Consider the following 17,626-nt stretch of genomic DNA (forward strand, 5'->3'; position numbering starts at 1 on the left):
GGGTCCTGGGAGCAGCAGTGGGGGGACGGGAGGGGCTAGGCGAGAGGAGAAGAGGGGCTGGACAGGGGATCGAGGAGGGGGCCTGGGGTGCGAGGAAGGGAAGGGAGTCGACCCGGGGGCCGTCTCTGGGGAGCGGGGAGCATTTGGAGGGCGCTGGTGCTGGTCCGGGAGGAGGTGGCTTCCCTTTGCGGCTGGTCTCTGGGTCCGGGTCACAGTTGCCGCGTGCAAGGAACTCAGTAGCCCCTCCCTGGCGGGTCGTAAAGACAGGCGGGGTCTGGGTGGCCCTTCCTCCCTTGGCGCAGAAATGCTGCCTGGGCCGTCTGCGGGGGCGGCGGGCAGGCCTGGCCCTCCAGGTGAGCGCAGGGCACCTAAGGCCATTCGGGATGCCGTGTGGATGGGCGGCTAGAATTTCGGCATCTGGTCTCCTCTGGGATCCCTCCTTCTCTCCAGAGCCGAGCTGGCTCTATCTTCCTCCTTGGAAGTAAGCTTGAAGGCCCGGACAGGCACCCATAGGAGGTGCCAGCCCTATTGCCCCCCTCCCCCCACCACTCAAGTTACCACCGTCTCTGCTTATAGGCCCAGCTCCGGGGTTACCGGGAGGCAGGCGCTGCCCTCCCACATTCCGAAGGGGGACACTTTTAGGCTCTGGGGGACTCAGCGGTAAGGGAAGAAGCATGTGAGGCAGGCATCTCCCCCGGGACCCGGCACATCCAGGCTGAGGATAGACTGCCCCTGAGGAGGCTTGCTGGAGGAGGTCCTCCTAAAGGCCTGGGAGAGAGCCGGGCGGCTGGGGGTGGGACAGACGGCTGAGCAGGTCCAAGGATGGGGAGGTGCCCTCCTGACCTCTGTGCCCCCAGGGTCTTTCCCTCATGGCTGGCCCAGCTCAACCCTTCCTTCTCCTGCGTAACCCTTCCTTCTGCTCACCCCTTCCTTCTCCGTGTGGGCGGCTGCCGCAGCCCACCCCAGCAGGGCTCCCGGCCTGCCCTCATAGCGTGTCTGCTCCTCCCCACCCAGCTCCAGGAGGACACGGACACGTGTCTCCCCATAGCCCTAGCGCTGAGACGGTCCCAGCGCGTAGGAAGCACCGGTGTTTGTTACGTGCACACATCTGCCCCAGGTTCACCAGCCAAGAAGCTGTCAGGCAAGCTGAGTAACTTGCCTGAAGGCACAGGGCTCAAAGTGACAGAGGTCTGACTGCGGGGGCCCAGGACAGCCATCTGCCTTTCTCTCAGCTCTCCCTGCCCAGCCCCGTGTCTCCTTGGCTCCTCCTGCAGGGCCTCCGCTGCAGATGGCGGAAGGGTGGGCCACCGTGCCTGTGCTTGGCACCGGGTGGCCCCAAGTCAGGTATGACCCCGCCAGCTCCCTGTGATTCGCTCCTCACCAGGAGCCCAACCCCCACCCCCTCCCAATCCAGACCAGGTGCAGGGAGAGAGGGTAGGGCAGAAGGCGGGGTGTGAGTCCGAGCCCCACCCTTGGGCAAACCATGCCTGATCTCCAGCCCGGTGGGGTGGACGAAGGAAGGCCTGCCCGGCCTCCCTCCCACGGCTGCTCCTCTGAGGCTCAGGAAATGCGGATGGGACGCTGCTCTGGAAACCCTGCCGCAGGGCCTGCCGGGGCCGGTGTCCCAGCTGCAGCATGCGAAGGATGGCAGGGAAGTGTGGGTGGGCTGTATGCCTACCCGTGTATGTATACATACATGAGTATGTATACATACATGGGTATGTATACATACATGGGTATGTATGTGGGTGGGCTGTATGAGGCTGTATGGCCTCAGAAATGCCAGCCTCCCTCCCAGGGCCTCCTTCTGTGGCTTCTGGGGGCTGGGTTCCTCCTGCCCCTCCCAGGTTATTTATTGAGAGACCCTTTAATGCCACACATCAGCCATGAATTCAGGCCTGTAGCCAGAGATGACTGGGGCCCCACCTCTGCAGGGTGGGGGGCAGGGGGGGCGTGGGATCAACTGCAAAACACTGACAAGGCCTGGAGGAGGGGCCTTGGATGTGACTGTGTGGACACAGGGCCTTCAAAGAAGTAATTCAGGTAAAAGGAGGCCACCTGACTGGTGTGCGCACCAGAGGAAGTGTGGACACACACGGGGAGACCAGGAGAACTCACACGCGTTGGGTCCGCCATACGAAGAGGCTGGCGGCCTATGAGCCAGGGAGAGAGGCCCCAGAGGAAGCCAGCACGCCAGCGCCTTGACCTTGCGCTTCTAGCCTCCGAACTGAAACTGTGAGAAAATACGTTTCTCCTGTTTAAGCCGCGCTGTCCGTGGTGGTTTGCAGCCCCTTCCGCCCTGGGGGGCCTGGAGTTCTGGGGCTGGCGAGGAGGGACCTGGCCGGGGCAGGACCCCTCGCTTGTACACAGGGGAAGAAGGAAATGCAGCGAAGGCCTAGTTGGCAGAAGATAACGCTTCCTGCAGTCGGCTGGGTGGGAGGAGTGCCGGGCAGGGGGTCAGAGCCCATGTGAGCGCTGTGTGCCCGTGACGGTGAGCGTAGGTAGCACTGGGGCCCCGAAGCAGGTGCCAGGCCCCTGCTGTGTGCTAAGTCCCGGTGGGGTCGGCACGGGCGAGCTCTGAAGGCACCCAGCAGAACAGCCAACGTGAACCTCCGAAAGGCCAGGGCGACCCAGCCCTTGGCACTGGGGCTGTGCCCTCAGCCCCCCTGATGGCCTCCTGGCCCCCTCTCTCACCTCTGTCCTGGCAGGAATGCCTTTCCAGCGCTGGCCCAGATGCCGTGCCTGTAACGTCTGCCTGGGAACCCCCTACTCGGCCTCTCCTTTGCCCCCCCCTCAGGCCACAGAACCCCCAAGCAGCTCACCCCGTGAGGCTTCCACTCAAGCTGCCCCTTGTGTGGCCCCAGTCCCACGTGTGGTGCTGCAGGACAGTGTTGGTCCCCAGGCCGTCACTGGCCCACTGTGTGCATGGCTGGCCCCAGCCCTCCACGGGGGCTAGACATGCCCTGGATGCCAGCGAGGCCAGAGGGCATGCACTCAGCCGCTCAGACTCTGCCCTACCACCTGTCCCTGTCCCGGGTCCGGTCCGCAAGCTTGAGCTGCAGACATCCTGACCAGCAGCGGCCAGCACCCACCACCCTGTCCACCGGCCGGCCCCTCCTGGCCACCAGCACCGTCTCCCACAGAGCCTCTGACCTACTTTGCCCGTGTCCCAGAAGCCGCCGGCCTCCTTTACTGTGACACAGCCACCTGCTTATCTTTCCAGGCTTCCTCCCCAGGAAGTCAGCCACGTGACTTGGCGCTGGACTGCTGCTGGGTGGGGCGGGGGACACCTGCCCCCGTGCACACCGGCTGCCAGGAATGCCGCCCTCTGCCCTCCGCCCTCAAGGAGGGGCCTTCCAACTATGGCCTGTCGAGGCCGATTGCCTGGAAGACACATCCTGGGCCCAAAGAGGCCTGAACGCGTAGAGGGTAAGCTGATAATTTACAAAATGTTCGCCCTCGCGTTGCACACGCACGTGACCCAGACAGTAGCGGCTAGAAGTGGGAGTTAGTTACCCCACTCCACAGATGCAGAGACTGAGACCCACCGAACTAACCTCACCTGTTCGAGTTATACAGAAAGGGAAACGGAAGGGTGGGTGCTCCAGGGTCCCACTGGTGTGGGAGAGTCTGAAACATGAGAACAGAAGGCCCAGAGGAGCTGCAGCCGGCACCCTCAGCAGGCATTGCCCCCCACCCCTGCTCCGGGCGCCCCGGTGGGGCCTCTCTGTTCCACCCCCCGGGGCATGCCGGACCTGCCCACGGAGGAAAGCCCGGAGCAGGGCTGGAATAGAGGGTGGCTCTCAAGGGGTGGTGGCCACAGGGTGGATCTGAACTGCAAAGCCTGGTGAGGTGGGGCCGGCCGGCCACAAAGAATACCACAGGGGGCCAGGGATCAGGACTGCTGGCATGTCCGGGAGCTGTGGGGAGTGCCACAGCAGGGGGAGGGCCCCAAAGGCCGGGCTCGGGCTCGGTCTGGATCCTGTGGGCTCCCTAGGCCTGCCAGGGTGACCGCCTCCATTGGCGGGGTGCCTAACACTTCCCGGGAGCCTAGGGACCAGGGTCAGGGGGCTCCAAGGGCCGGCAGGGGACCTGGGTACGGAACAGGGCTGTGGGGCCCTGAAGGCCATCCTTGCATCCATGCTGTCCCGATGGGGGGCAGACCAGTCCGCTGTCTCTGGGGGGTGCTGTTGCTCAGAAGCAGACCCTCCCAGGGAAAAGGCTGGCTCCCGTCGGGTGAAGTCTGGGGCAGTTCAGGGTGGGAGATCCCTCCTCTCCAACCCTGAAGCCAGAAGGAATGTGGGCATCCCAGTGGGCCTGAGAGTCAGCTAAGATTGTTGGGGAGGGTGGGGGATGGGGTGGAGGGGAGGGGAGCTGAGGCTCAGGCAGTGAGGGCGTCTTTCACAGGCGAGCCTGCCTGCCCAGGGCCTGGGGTCAAGTGTCCACTTCTGGCTGGTGCAATGTGGCCTTGGATCCTTTTAGGGGGTGCAGACTTGGAGACAGGTGCCCGGGGAGGCCCCCGGGGTGGCACCTGTGACCCAGGGAGGAGCCCTGGTAGGGTGGAACAGGGGTTGGGGCGGGAAAACCTGACCTTGTGCCCAGGGCTTCAAGGGACAGAGCAGAAGCTGTAAACTATGATTTTCAGACAGATAAGGAGAGGCAGAGAGTTCGCTCTCGCAATGTTTGTCTTTTTATGTGTGCGATCTCTGAAGGAATTGAGAGGGAAGGAGGCAGTGATCTGAGCAGTGGGGGTGGGGGAGGGGCCCTGGTAACTCAGTAAACGGGGCCGCGGCGGGGGGGTGGGGCAGGGCACAGGTGGGTCTGGGGACAGGAGAGGGCAGAACGGGGCTGCTTTTGGAGTCTGCTGCACGGCCACCGCCACAGAAGGAGAAACATGCTTCAAACGAGCCCACAAAGGTATAAATAACACCTTCTGGAGGAAAGAACAAAGAGTCTGTGTTCGATCCAGAAGTTTTGCAGCCCGGACACAGAATAGAGAACTGAGTCCCCAAACGAAAACATGAAGGAAGAGAGAGAAGAACGATCCCTGGAAGCCTCGTGAACCGCAAGCCGATCTCAGAGGACTGCTGCAGTCAGCTACTGTGGGGCCAAGGCACACCCCCTGAGAGACTGCCGGGCAGTGAGGACCCCGTCCACGGACGCACAGGCGGGGAGGGCGGTGGGGAGGATGAAGGTCAGGCCAGGGCTGGCCCCTCATTCCGTCTGCGTAGACAGAAGCATGAACACCAGGGAGGAGAAAGTGACCAGCCTGAACCTCGGGCGTGACGTCTGGACCCTGGGAACGGGGTCAGCTCAGGGCACCTCCTTACGGGGCACTTCCGACGGGGAAGCTGAGGCCACAGCCTCTGAGGAGGTACAGGAGTGGTTCAAGCTCACTGAGCCCTGCTGGGTGCCAGGTACCCCACCTTGCAAGCTGAACCAGACAAGAAAAGGAGGGAAGTTCCACATGACTCTGAGGGCGCCTAGCAGAGGGTCCAGCCTGACCCAAGGGGTCAGCAAGGCTTGGGAAAAGGGTGCAGAGTTGAGCTCCGGAAGGAGAACGAGGGCACACGGGATTGGTAAATTAAAGTCCTAATAGAAGGGTGCATCTTACAACTGCAGAGCTTAGCCAGGGAACCGGACTCATGGAGCCCTGTGGCGGCAACAGAGTCTACCTTTAATGGATACCTCACTCTGTGCCAGTAGGGCCCCCGGGGGACCGCGTTTGTGGGAGATAAAGCCAGTGGTCCCATTTTACAGATTGGGGACTTGAGGCCCAGAGGGGCAATCTGCCACAGGAGCTGGGCTTTGAGGCTTTGTCTGAGCCCAAACATGCAGCTTGTTGTGTCTACAGGCAGGCTCCCAAATCAGGGCGGGGGCCAAGGGTGGGCTGGCCCAGGCTGGGCTGGCCCACTTCGGCGTTTTGATTGTTTTAAGGAAAAGTTACTTAAGAGACAACCAGTGCCAGAAGGACACTCTGACCCTCCTCTGTCCCCCTGAAAGCGGGAAATCCATTTCCCTCTTGGAAGGTACGGTCCCTGGACCAGGAGGTAAAAAACCACCCTTATCACCAGAGATAAGAAATCCAGGGCTCAGAAGGCTGTCCGCGCAGCGCTCGTTACTTCTTGCTAACGTACTCCCCCAGACTCCCCCAGAGTCTGTTGAAAACGCCGTCTAACTGCAGCCCCCCCAGTTCCATTTTCTTTGTCCTGCCGATTCCTCCCAGGTTTACGTCTCTCTGAAAAGCGTAAGAACTGCCCGCCTCGGTCATTTCCTGAAGCCTCAATTTCCTTACTGGGCCTCCCTGCGCACGTCATAAAACTCTGGGGTTTTTTTTCTGTGAATCTGTTTCCCGTAAATTTGATTCTCGGTCCAGCTGGAAGGCCTCGGAGGGCAGAGGAAGAATTTTTCCCTCCCCACATGAGAAACCGAATCACGACAGCAAGATCTTTTTTTGTTATGGAAACATCCAAGAAACCCTCAACCAAATGAAAAGATAAACCAGAACCCCCTTTAAATGGTTTCTCGGGTGCCCTAATAGCACGGGGCCCAGGGCTTTGTTCACGTGGTGGGGGGAAGTGTCCCACGTCGGGCATCTGCTCACCAGGCTGCCATTCCTAGGTGAGGGGACAAGGGACTTTGGCAGACAAACCACATCTAGGGAAACTTACAAGGCTTGTTATCTTATCTCCAAAACTCCTTACAGGAAACTCCTGCAATGAGCTGACATTAAAAATTCCATCTAGACCCGGGGCACCTGGGGTGCCTGAGTGGCTCAGTCGGTTGGGCCTCTGCCTTCAGCTCAGGTCACGATCTCACGGTCTGTGAGTTCAAGCCCCGCGTCGGGCTCTGTGCTGACAGCTCGGAGCCTGGAGCCTGCTTCGGATTCTGTGTCTCCCTGTCTCTCTGCCCCTCCCCCACTCATGCTGTGTCTGTCTGTCTCTCACAAAAATGAATAAACGTTAAAAAATATATAAAAAGTTGCGTCTAGGTCTATTAGGAGCATTGTTACACAGCCCAGGAAAGACAGAGTGTTCCCACAAAATTCCTGGAACTGGTTGGTCTCTCTGCTTCCATTGAGCATCCAAAGGGATCCTTTTTAGACGGAAATCCAGATTACGTCCAAATCCCTCCCTGCTGTCTCCAGGGCTCTCCTTGCTGGCTTACCTCCTCTCTGCACCCGGTTTACCGTTCCCCAGCCAAATCCTCTCCCTGATATTTCTTGAACAGCCAAGCATGATCCCACCCCAGGACCTTTGAAAGTGCGCGTTGCTCTTCTGTCAACATTCTCCCCACCCACAACCTCAGCCGGTTGCACGGTCCAGATCTCCCTTCGCTCCTGTCTCTGCTTAAATGTCAACGGAGGAGGACATTTCTCTGGGGGAGAGACCCTATGAGATGAGTAGGGGGCTTTGGGGGAGCAAGGTACAGAGCCGGCCAGTCCTCCTATGACTGGCCTCCACCGGCTGGATTCCGAGGAGCCCTGTGGATTGGGCCTTGGGACTGGTGAACCCGGTTTTATCCACATGCTTCCTTCCCAGTCCCTAGGAGTTCATTCCACTGCACTTCCCTTGCAAGAGTCTGGCCTTTGTTCCTGCAGATGTCACAGGCCTGGTGTCAGAGAAGGGGACAGAAAGCCAGCAGAGCCTGGCACAGTAGGCAGGTCAGACCCGCCTGAGGCTGCTGGAGACAAAGGTGGGTGGTGAGGCTCGGAAGAGGCATGGGAGGTGGCAGGTACAGGCTGGGAGGTCTGGGAGGCCAGGGGCCGCATCCTTTTCCTCTCTGCGTCCTTGGTGCTAATACAGAGCAGGGCCGAGTGTAGCAATTTGGTAAGATGTTGCGAGCGAGTGAAAATGCAAGCACAGGAGAGTCAGTGGAGCAATTTTAAGTTGAGGCAAAGTTGAGTTCAAAGCAGGGGTTACATGTAGAAACACTGGGACAGACATTAGGGAATGGTGGGGACTGAGGCAGACCAGACAGCAGATTGTTGGAAGGTCCCAGAGAAGCCGGAAACCACATCTCTGTGTGTGCGTATACGAAACCTTGTGACTTTTATTGTTTTATTTTTTTTTTAATGTTTATTAATTTTGACGGAGAGAGAGACAGAGAAGGGAAGGAGCAGAGAGAGAGGGAGAGAGAGAGAGAGAGAGAGAGAGAGAGAGAGAGAGAGAATTCCAAGCAGACTCCCGCTGTTGGCATAGTGCCTGACGCAGGACTCGAACTCACGAACCGTAGATTGTTACCTGACCTGAAATCAAGAATTGGACGCTCAGCCGATGAAGCCACCCAGGTGCCCTGAAACTTGTGAATTTTAAATGTTGGCAACTAATTCCAATCCAAAATATAAAACACTAGGCAGGAAAATAAAACCCAGATGCAGACCAGAGGCATTCAGAGACCAGCCCGTTTGTGACACCTGGCTTGAAACCACAGGAGTTAGGCTAGACATAAAAGGTTATTAGTTGGGGTGCCTGGCTGGCTCAGTCAGTAAAGCGTGCGACTCTTGACCTCGGGGTTGTAGGTTCAAGCCCCACGTTGGGTGTAGAGACTGCTTAAAAATAAAGCCTTTAAAAAAATGGTTATTATTCGTTGATAGAGACTGATGAATATGTAACAGTATGCATATATTCCCAAACAGTGAAGAAACAAAATCATAAAGAAAAGGGTTCTAGAAGTGCGAGGAGAAAATAATGGCATGAATGTACCTTGTGCATGTGGATCCAGCCAGCACAGGGGCAGACACGCTTAGTGACAGGCACAGAGGCCCGTCTTGCTGTGGCTCAGCCTGGCTTTATCAGGAATAACGCTGATAATCTGACCTGTTTTTGGCTTCTGCGTCTTGTCTCTCACTTGGTTCTGAATGTGGAGGGGGTGTTCTTTGCCAGCCCCCCACATCCCAACCCCTGCCTCTGTGTCTCCTCTGGGTAGAACTCATCGCACCTTCCGTGGGGCACACTGTCTCATCATAGACTTCTATTTCAGCCCGAAAACCTGCGTCCATTCGTTTATTTTCCTTCTCAGGGGTGAATTCCTCAATGGCAGATACCCCAACGAGCTGCATATTCACTGGGGCCCGGTGGATAAATCTCTGGGCTCTCAAGTGCCACGATTGATTAGTGATGTCTGTCACGGGTAGGGAGGGAGCTCCCCCACGGAAGGCTGTGTTGCGTCAACTCCCCGGAAAGCTCCGGGGTGCAGAGTCTGACGGTGGCCTCCGTAGAAAGGCTTTCACGAGACAACAACAACCGTGGCAAGACTGAGATCTGAAAGAGCCACTATCTGGAGAATCATGGGTGAGATAAATCAAACCTGTGTCCTGTACCAAAATCAAAGATTTGCAAATGGCCAATGGGCACATGAAAAGATGCTCAATATTAGGGACATGTAAATCAGAACCACCGTGAAATATCACTTTACGCGCACTGGGATGCTGCGGTAAAAAAATGGGAGCTAACAGGGGTTGGTGTGGACATGGAGAGATTGGGGTCCCCGTGCATTGCTGCGGGGAGGCAGAGGGGGGCAGCTCCTGAGGCGGCAGTTTGGTGGCTCCTCGAAACAGCAGTAAACAGAGTTACCCTACGATCTGGCAATGATCTGAAAGCAGGGACTCGAACAGGTACTTGTACGTACGTGTTCACGGCAGCACGACCACAACAGCCACGGGTGGAGACGACCCAAACGTACGCCAACAGACGAATGGAGGGACCAAATGTGGTGTATCTACACGTGGTGTGATCCTGTTTAAGTGAAGAATGCCGAAGAGGCACATCCATGGGAATGGAGAGTAGAGGAGTTGTTGCCAGGTCTGGCCCGGGGGACTAGGGGAAGCCTGTTGGTGGGGACGGGAGTGATAAAAACACTCTAAAACACATGAAAACGCGAATTTCCTAAATGTCACTGAATTGTGCACTTTTAGGTGTATTTATTTATTTAAAAAAAAATTTTTTTTTAACGTTTATTTATTTTTGAGACAGAGAGACACAGAGCATGAACAGGGGAGGGTCAGAGAGAGGGAGACACAGAATCTGAAACAGGCTCCAGGCTCTGAGCTGTCAGCACAGAGCCTGATGCGGGGCTCGAACTCACAGACCGCAAGATCATGACCTGAGCCGAAGTCGGCCGCTTAACCGACAGAGCCACCCAGGCGCCCCTAGGTGTATTTATTTTTGAGAGAGAGAGAGAGAGAGAGAGAGAGAGAGAGAGACAGCAAGTGCACTAGTGGGGGAGGGGCAGAGAGAGAGGATCCCAAGCAAGCTCTGCATTGTCAGCGCAGAGCCTCACGTGGGGTTCAAACCCACAAAACTGTGAGATTGTGACCTGAGCTGAAACTAAGAGTCGGATCCTTAACCTTCTGAGCCACCCAGGAGCCCCTACACTTTTTTTATTTTTATTAAGTTTATTTAAGTAATCTCTACACCCAACATAGGGCTCGAACTCATGCCCTGGAGATAAAGAGCTGCCAGGCGGCCCTGAATTGCATACTTTAAATGGTGCTCACGTGAGCGGTTTCAGCTGTGTTTTTCTGCCGCTGGCATGGTGGTTGGCAGTGAGGAGCCCTGGGGTCCCCGCCTGGCTGTGCAGGTCCAGCGGGGGGCCCAGCCAGGGTCTGCAGCTGATACTCCAAGGGCTTCCGTGACTTCCGGAGCCCCTCTGGCCCTCCCCCCTTCAGACCAGCCAACAACCCACCCGGCCAGGAAGGCGCCCCACCGGGCGGGCACCCAAGGTTACGCAGCCTGTCCCGGGGGAGCGGCTCCCCGGGCCTGCCTGCGACGTTCCCCACCCCCGCACCCTGGTGAATCTTTCCATTTCGAGTGGGCGGTCGTCCCAGGCTGCCCTGATCCAGGTTTCGTAGCCTCCCCCAGGCATGCAGCTGGGCCGCTGGGCCCCTGGGCCCCAAGCCGTCCAGCTGGGTTCATCTCGGGTGGCGCTGGCTGGGTGACCTCATTAGGGTCTGGAGCAGAAATAGAACAGGCAGCGCCAATTAGCGGCTGCACGTGAGCCGCGGGCCGGCAAGTCCGCCGCAGCCTCCCCGCACGTTTGTGGGTCATGGAAAATTCCACACGCAACGTTCTTGCCCTGGTAGGTGGGGTGCTGAGGGCGCCCCGCCCCTGGGGACACACCCAATTTTGCCTCCTGCTTGTCCACAGGCCAAGGTTGAGGGTGCGTGGAGCAGGGGAGGCGCGACCCCCAGAGACCCTGATTCGCTGGGGTGGGGGGCGGGATGAGGGCCTGCACATCCCCGCTCTCCCCAGCTGATATGGAGGTAGGCGGTCCTCAGGCCGCTGGGCGAGGCACAGTGGGGTCCCGCCTCGCCCCGTCCCACCCAGGGTCAGGAGGCCAGGCCCCGAACCTGCTCTGTACCCGGGCCTGGGGGCCACCTGGTCACCGCCCAGCCCCAGAGGCCAGCTGGCGTGTAGCTGCCTGCACGGGGCCTGGCGGAGAGCCTGGCTCCGTGTTGCTGCTGCTGCTGCGAGCCAGCCTGTCTCTCTGGGCCAGAACTCTAGCCTCTCGGACACACAGGCAGCTGGTGTGGGGGGAGCCCTGGCTGGGTGCTGAGGGACATCTTCTGGCACCGGGCTGCTCCGGTGGCCAGCCAGGCGGCCTTGGGCCATTCCCCTTGCCTTGCTGGGCCCCACTTCCCTTCAAAGTACACATGGGGGCCAGAGAGACTCTCAGGGTCTTTCCCGCCGACACGGGGGCCTTGGATGTGCTTTTCTCTCCCAAAGGCTCCCCCACGTTCAAAGGGAAGCATGGGTCTCAGCGGTCAGGGCCCCGATAGCTGGGCCTCCCTGTGGACAACTGCTTGGGGAGGTCAGGAGGTAGAGTGGTGTTTCTTGGGATTGCCCCTCTGGTTTTCTGCCCCTTTAGCCCCTGCGGTGCCCAAGAACCAGGGGTGGGAGCCTGAGAGAGAAACCCCTGCATTTGTACCCCCCTTCCTTCTTCTGCGGCGACTGCACCTCTCTCCCCTTGGTTCTTCCTCCCCTTTGGGGGGTTGCTTACTCTCAACAGCGGAGGGGCCAGTAAGCCCACACCAGCTGGGGGATCAGGGATGCCAGGGCCCAACCCAACTCGGCCTTAAATATATTGCTGGTTTCTGAGCCTCAGCTTGCCCGTCTGCAAAATCGGGGCGCAGAAGAGACGTGTCTGAGACGCCAGCCGGCTCTGACACCCTAAGGCTCCCAGCCTGCCGCTCTCTCTGCACGGTTTGTGACTTCCCTGGAAGCCGTAAGCAGGAAGGGCAAAGTCTCCAGGTACACAGAGCCTGCTTTGTCGGCTGCTTAAACTCCTGCAGGAAAGAATTCACCCTTTCATTACGCTCTTCTTCCAACAAGGAAATGGGCTGAAGCCAGCATGACCATGAGTCATAGCGTGAATCCAGATCCACGGGCAGACATTTAAAGGATGCTCCTCTGCCGGGCTGCCCCACCCATCCCCACCAGCACCACCGGCCGCAGACAGCCTCCCAGTCAGGGTCTGCCTGTCCCGCCAACAGCAGGGGCAGGAATTTCAACAGGAAAAGTAGGTCTGCGTTGTGTGTTGTAGTTGAGAGCTGGGAGGAGTCCGATCTTTAGAAGAGGTGCATGGAAGAGTGATTATACCCCCATTTCACAGTTGTGGAAGGTGAGGGCCAGGAGAGTCTGGCTGTGCCCGTGTCGCACGGAGTGGGGGCCGCCTGACCCCAGCCAGCTCTCTGGCTGCACCTGGAGTCGCTGCCAGGTTTCAGTGAGTGATGCCAGACCCCCCCAGGGGGATGCTCAGGAAAGGAGGGGAGACGAGCCTCGCAAGCTGTGGGCCCGGGCAGCCGGCATGGTGCTGGGGCTGCAGGAGGGGGCAGGGCCGGGAGGCCGGCACGGCCGTCCTGGGTGGCTCAGACACTGTCCAGGCCCTCCTTCCAATTTCCCTGAACCTTCAGTCCCTGACACCCCCGGACCCCTTGTCCCTCCCCCTGGGCCACCTGGGGATGTGATGACTCAAGCCTGACTCTCAGCTCCCTGCAGCCTCTGCTGTGCCTCAGGCAGGACTGTCAGACTCCAGGTGTGGCTGAGGCGGGCAGCCCAGGAGGAGCCTCTGGGGTCAGTGGTTGACAGGATGACCGAGGAAAGCAGAAAACAAGTAGGGCAGGGAGGGGAAGGCATGTGCTCGGCCGGGAGCCAGAAAGCCCAAGAGCCCCCCCTGTGACGCGGGGCCACAGCCCCACTCTGACAGCTCCCAGAACCGAACCCTGGGCTGAGAGCTTATGAGGGCAGCCCTCCACCATGCACCAGCCATGCACCAGCAGCTTCTCCGAGGCTTGAGAGGACAGAAGGTGCCCTTCAGTCTCCCTCCTTCCTTCCTCTTGCCCTCTCTCCCTGCCTCCCCACCTCTTCTGTCTAGCTCCTTCCTTTCTCCCTCGATCTTTACAAGAAGGCGGTGAGGCATGCAGGATGGGATTATGGCCCCATTTTACAGATGGGTAAGGTGAGGCTCCGGCCACTTTCTCCACCTCCCTTCCCTCTGTATCCTACCAAGGTAAATCCTGAACCAGGAATAACATGTTTGGGCCTCAGACCTTCCTGAGCGGAGACGCTTCTCTTAGACTGGTCACCGATATCTATAAACCACGTGGTGCAGCTGGGGAGGAAGAGCTCTCCCGGCCCCACAGCCATTGCCCCTGGACCATGGAGCTGGGGTAGAGGTCCAGGAAAGGGGGGAAGGGTTTCATGCCTGTGGGGCCAGGACAGGGTGGGGCTAGTTCTCGGCGTCTCCATTTTCTTCTGGTCACTTCTACCCGGTTCACTTGACAAGCACGTCCTGAATGCCCAGCCTATTGCCACTGACCAATTGGCCCAGAGACGGCCAGGTCAGGTGGAGTGGGAGGTTCTCGCCCACCAGGGACCCCGTAGCCAGAGGGATGGGGACTGGTCACAGACGCAGCCTGCTCTAGGGGGATGCAGAGGAGGCGGCTCGGGGGCATCGGGGCCCCGGGGGTGTTACCAGCCCGTTGGTTGGGAGGGTGCATTGTGGACCACCAGAGACCCCGCCCTGTGCCTGCTTGGCTGGCCTGGGTTCTGCCCCTGCCCGTCAGAACCCTCTGCACACTGCTTGTCGTTTAAGGCTGGGGGTGGCGGCCCCCCGTCTTGGGCTCCCTGGCTGTCCCTGTGCCAGGGGCACAGAGCGGGCTGAGGGTTTGGGCTCAGGTGTCCCTGGGCCTGGCTCCCACAGGACTCCTGGGACTCTGTCCAGGCATCTCATTTCAAATGCGGATGTGTTCCTCTTGACCAGGCACCTCTCCAAGCGAGGCTTACGCATTCCTCAATTCTGGCCTCTGCTCATTCCTGGCTGAAGGGTGGCCCAAGTCTTTCCTCCACTCTGCGCCATCTAGAGATGGCTGGTAAATGGTGCAGCGAAGGGATTCGCCGCCTTGCAGAGGCTCCTTGCTCCCTAGTGTCCGGGAGGTTCCCAGTCTTGAAGGTCCAGGTGGGCTGGGAGCCAGGAGACGTGGGACACCCGGGCTGAAGGGGTGAAGGGGGCGGGGGGTGGGAAGTCGGAGGCAGCCCGGAGGCACTGAGTGTGCTGTAGGAGGGGGACAGGGGAGTTCCTGCACTGAGGTCCTCCCGGTTGCTGCCCAAGGCTGTCCCCTGAGGTCTCGCCTCTGCTCTGCCTGCTCCATGCCTGGGACACTCAGCGATGGAGGGGCTGAGGCACGGCAGAAGTCCCTTGGACGGTGCCATGGGGTCACTTCACAGCAGCTCTGTCCTGGCCTCGGCCCCTTGGGCAGGTGCTGCCTTCAGATATGATACCAGGGAGCCTAACTTCCCTAGAAGGGCTCACCCTCGTCCCCCCGCCATGTCCCAGGGGATCTGGTTGAGCAGCCACTCTCCTCCTTTGGAAGACCCAGCCACATCTGCAGGCCATCCCGGAAGTAGGAGGATGGCAAGGGGTGGCGGGTGCAGACCCCACGGCGCCCCCTGCCCCTTATCTCAGAGCTGGGCAGATTAATTTTTGTTCAGTTCACTGAGCACCTGGGCCGTCAAGAACAGATAACTGTTCAGGAGCCCCGCGGAGCACCGAGCACGACAGGAGTGTGTTTCATGTCTGTGTTGGTGCATCTCTGTGCTCTCTGGTGGGCACAGTCCCTGCCCCTTGGATTGCTCTTCCTCCCTGTGCACCTGCTCCCATCGAAGTTTCTGGAATGTAATGTTCATCCCAACCCTAGAACCAAGAGGAAACGTTTATTAGACGATGGGGCAGGACAGCAGCCTTTGCAAATAGTACTTTCTGCATTGAAAACTTTGAAACCTTAAATTCAGTCCAGCGAGCGTGTTGGGAGCGGCTGGGACGATCAAGGCACAGTGTTGGGGGAACGGCGTGCCAGACCGCACCTTTTGGGACAGACGTGCAGCAACTGTAGGTGTGACACGTGACTGTTCCCGTTTGCTGAAAAACGCTGCTGAGTGGAGCAGGCCCACAAGAGCGGGCAGGAGGCATTTTGCGGTTTAGCGGAAAATAGGTGGCAGTTAATTAAAACGTAAAAAAGTGTATTTATTTTTAAAAAACTGGACTGTTTCCTATGGATGAAGTTTTGGGGTGATGGTTGGGGGGGTCTGGAGCCGGTGGCCAAGAAAGAATTCTTCAAGATATCTTTGGTGCAAAAAGGCGATTTTATTAAAGCACAGGGACAGGACCTGTGGGCAGAAAGAGCTGCACTGGGGTCGTGATGGGTAACTGATTGTATATCCTCAGGTTGGGAGGGGGGCAGGGATAGGGCAGGTCTGTAAGGAATTTTGGAAGCAAGGTTTCCAGGACCTTGAGGGGCTGGCTGTTGCTAAGGAAACACCACTTTTTACCGTCTAGTAGAACCTCAGTCATGAGACCCTTCAGATGTAATCAGGGGGCCATAAGCTTAGAGTATGAATGCCAGCATATACCTTGGGGGAGCTGAGATAAAGGAAGTTTCCAAAGGAATTTGTTTTAAATGTTTATATTCATTTTTGAGAGACAGAGAGAGGCAGAGTGTGCACGGGGGAGGGGCAGAGAGAGAGGGAGACACAGAATCCGAAGCAGGCTCCAGGCTCCGAGCTGTCAGCACAGAGCCCGACGTGGGGCTCGAACCCAGGAACAGTGAGATCGTGACCTGAGCCTCAGTCAGATGCTTAACCGGCTGAGCCACCCATGCGCCCCTCCAAAGGAATTTTTATTTGTTAAAGTAGACTTACAGGGTCCTCGAGGTTGGGATAATGATAAGCCAAGATTCCCTTTCGCCCCCAGCCAAGTGTCATCATCGAGGCAGCTGAGCTCCTAGAGGGAGGTCACTTTGCCAGTTTCAAGGACTTGTCCGTGGGCTGCAGGCAATAAGACAATTTTAATTTCTCATTTGCCTTAGTTTCCCACATCTCTGTGGCAAGCACTTAACCCTGTCCTTGGTTGTTGGGCGGCCAGGAGTGTCTGAGGAATATCACACAGATGCCACCTGAGGGGGGGGGGGTTCTGTTAGCCTGTATTTTGCCCTCAGCTTTCCCCAAGTTCCCTCATCACTGTTGGGGTCTTTTACTTGCGTATTTATAAGATTTCCATATATTAACACTGTGTCAAGCATGGTGCATACATTTTGTCCAATTAAAAAATGTTGGCAAATCAGTCAACATCTTTAGGTGATCAAATCAGTCTGTCAACGTGGGTCCTCGCTTGGGTGGCACAGTAGACTTTGGGGTTCCTCCCCAGCATCCACGCCACCCCTGCCTTGTTGGGAAGCAGTCACAACATTTGGAAGGACAGACTCCCATCACCCCTTTGGGGTAGACCATGCCAATGGTGGTGTTCCCCGGCCACAACGATTGGCTCAGGGGTAGGCACATCGTCCAAGTGGGTCTACAGAGGCATCCCGTGACCTCCAGGGGTCATGGTCTGGCTGTTCAGTCCTTCTCCAAACTTCCATTCACCTCTGGGCTTGTTCCTCTGCACAGACCAAGGACTTCCCTTTTCAGTGTAAACCCACCCGAGCCAGATTTTCTTTCCTCTTTCCTGCACCTGCCAGCATCCTAACTCATGCGGAATTCAGCCCTAGGAAGTGGGGTGTTGCTAGGGGTAGACCCTAAACTCTAGAAATGGCCAAATTGAGGGAGGGAGGGTGCAGGAAGGAGGACCCCTCTCTTTCATGGGGGTAAAATGGGAACTTTTGCTAGATGTCATGAAATATGGTCGGCCAAGTCATGGCCCCCAGAGCTCTCTGCATCCCCCCCCCCCCCCCGAACCTGTGATCGTTACTGCATATGGCAAAAGGGAGCTTGCAGGTGTGATTAAGTTAAAGGCCCTGAGATGGGGTGATGGCGCTGGGTGATCTGAGCAGGTCCTCGAGAGCAGGGTCTGGGAGGAATTGAAGTGAGAAGAGAGAGGCTGGAGCTTTCCAGATAGAGGCAGGGGCCACCAGCCACCCACAGTGGGCAGCTGCCGGAAGCTGGAAAGGCAAGGAAGCAGGCTCTTCCCCGGAGCCTCTGGAAGGAATGCCTCCCTGCCAACACCTTGACTCTAGCCCTTTGGTGAACCTGCATTTGGACTTCTGAGCTCCAGCACTGTGAGGGAATAGCTTGCGTTGTTTTCAGTCGCTTACCTGGTGGTCCTTTGCTCCGGCAGCCCTAGGAGATCGGTA

This window comes from Panthera uncia, chromosome B4, assembly GCF_023721935.1.
Source record: "Panthera uncia isolate 11264 chromosome B4, Puncia_PCG_1.0, whole genome shotgun sequence".
Taxonomy (NCBI): domain Eukaryota; kingdom Metazoa; phylum Chordata; class Mammalia; order Carnivora; family Felidae; genus Panthera; species Panthera uncia.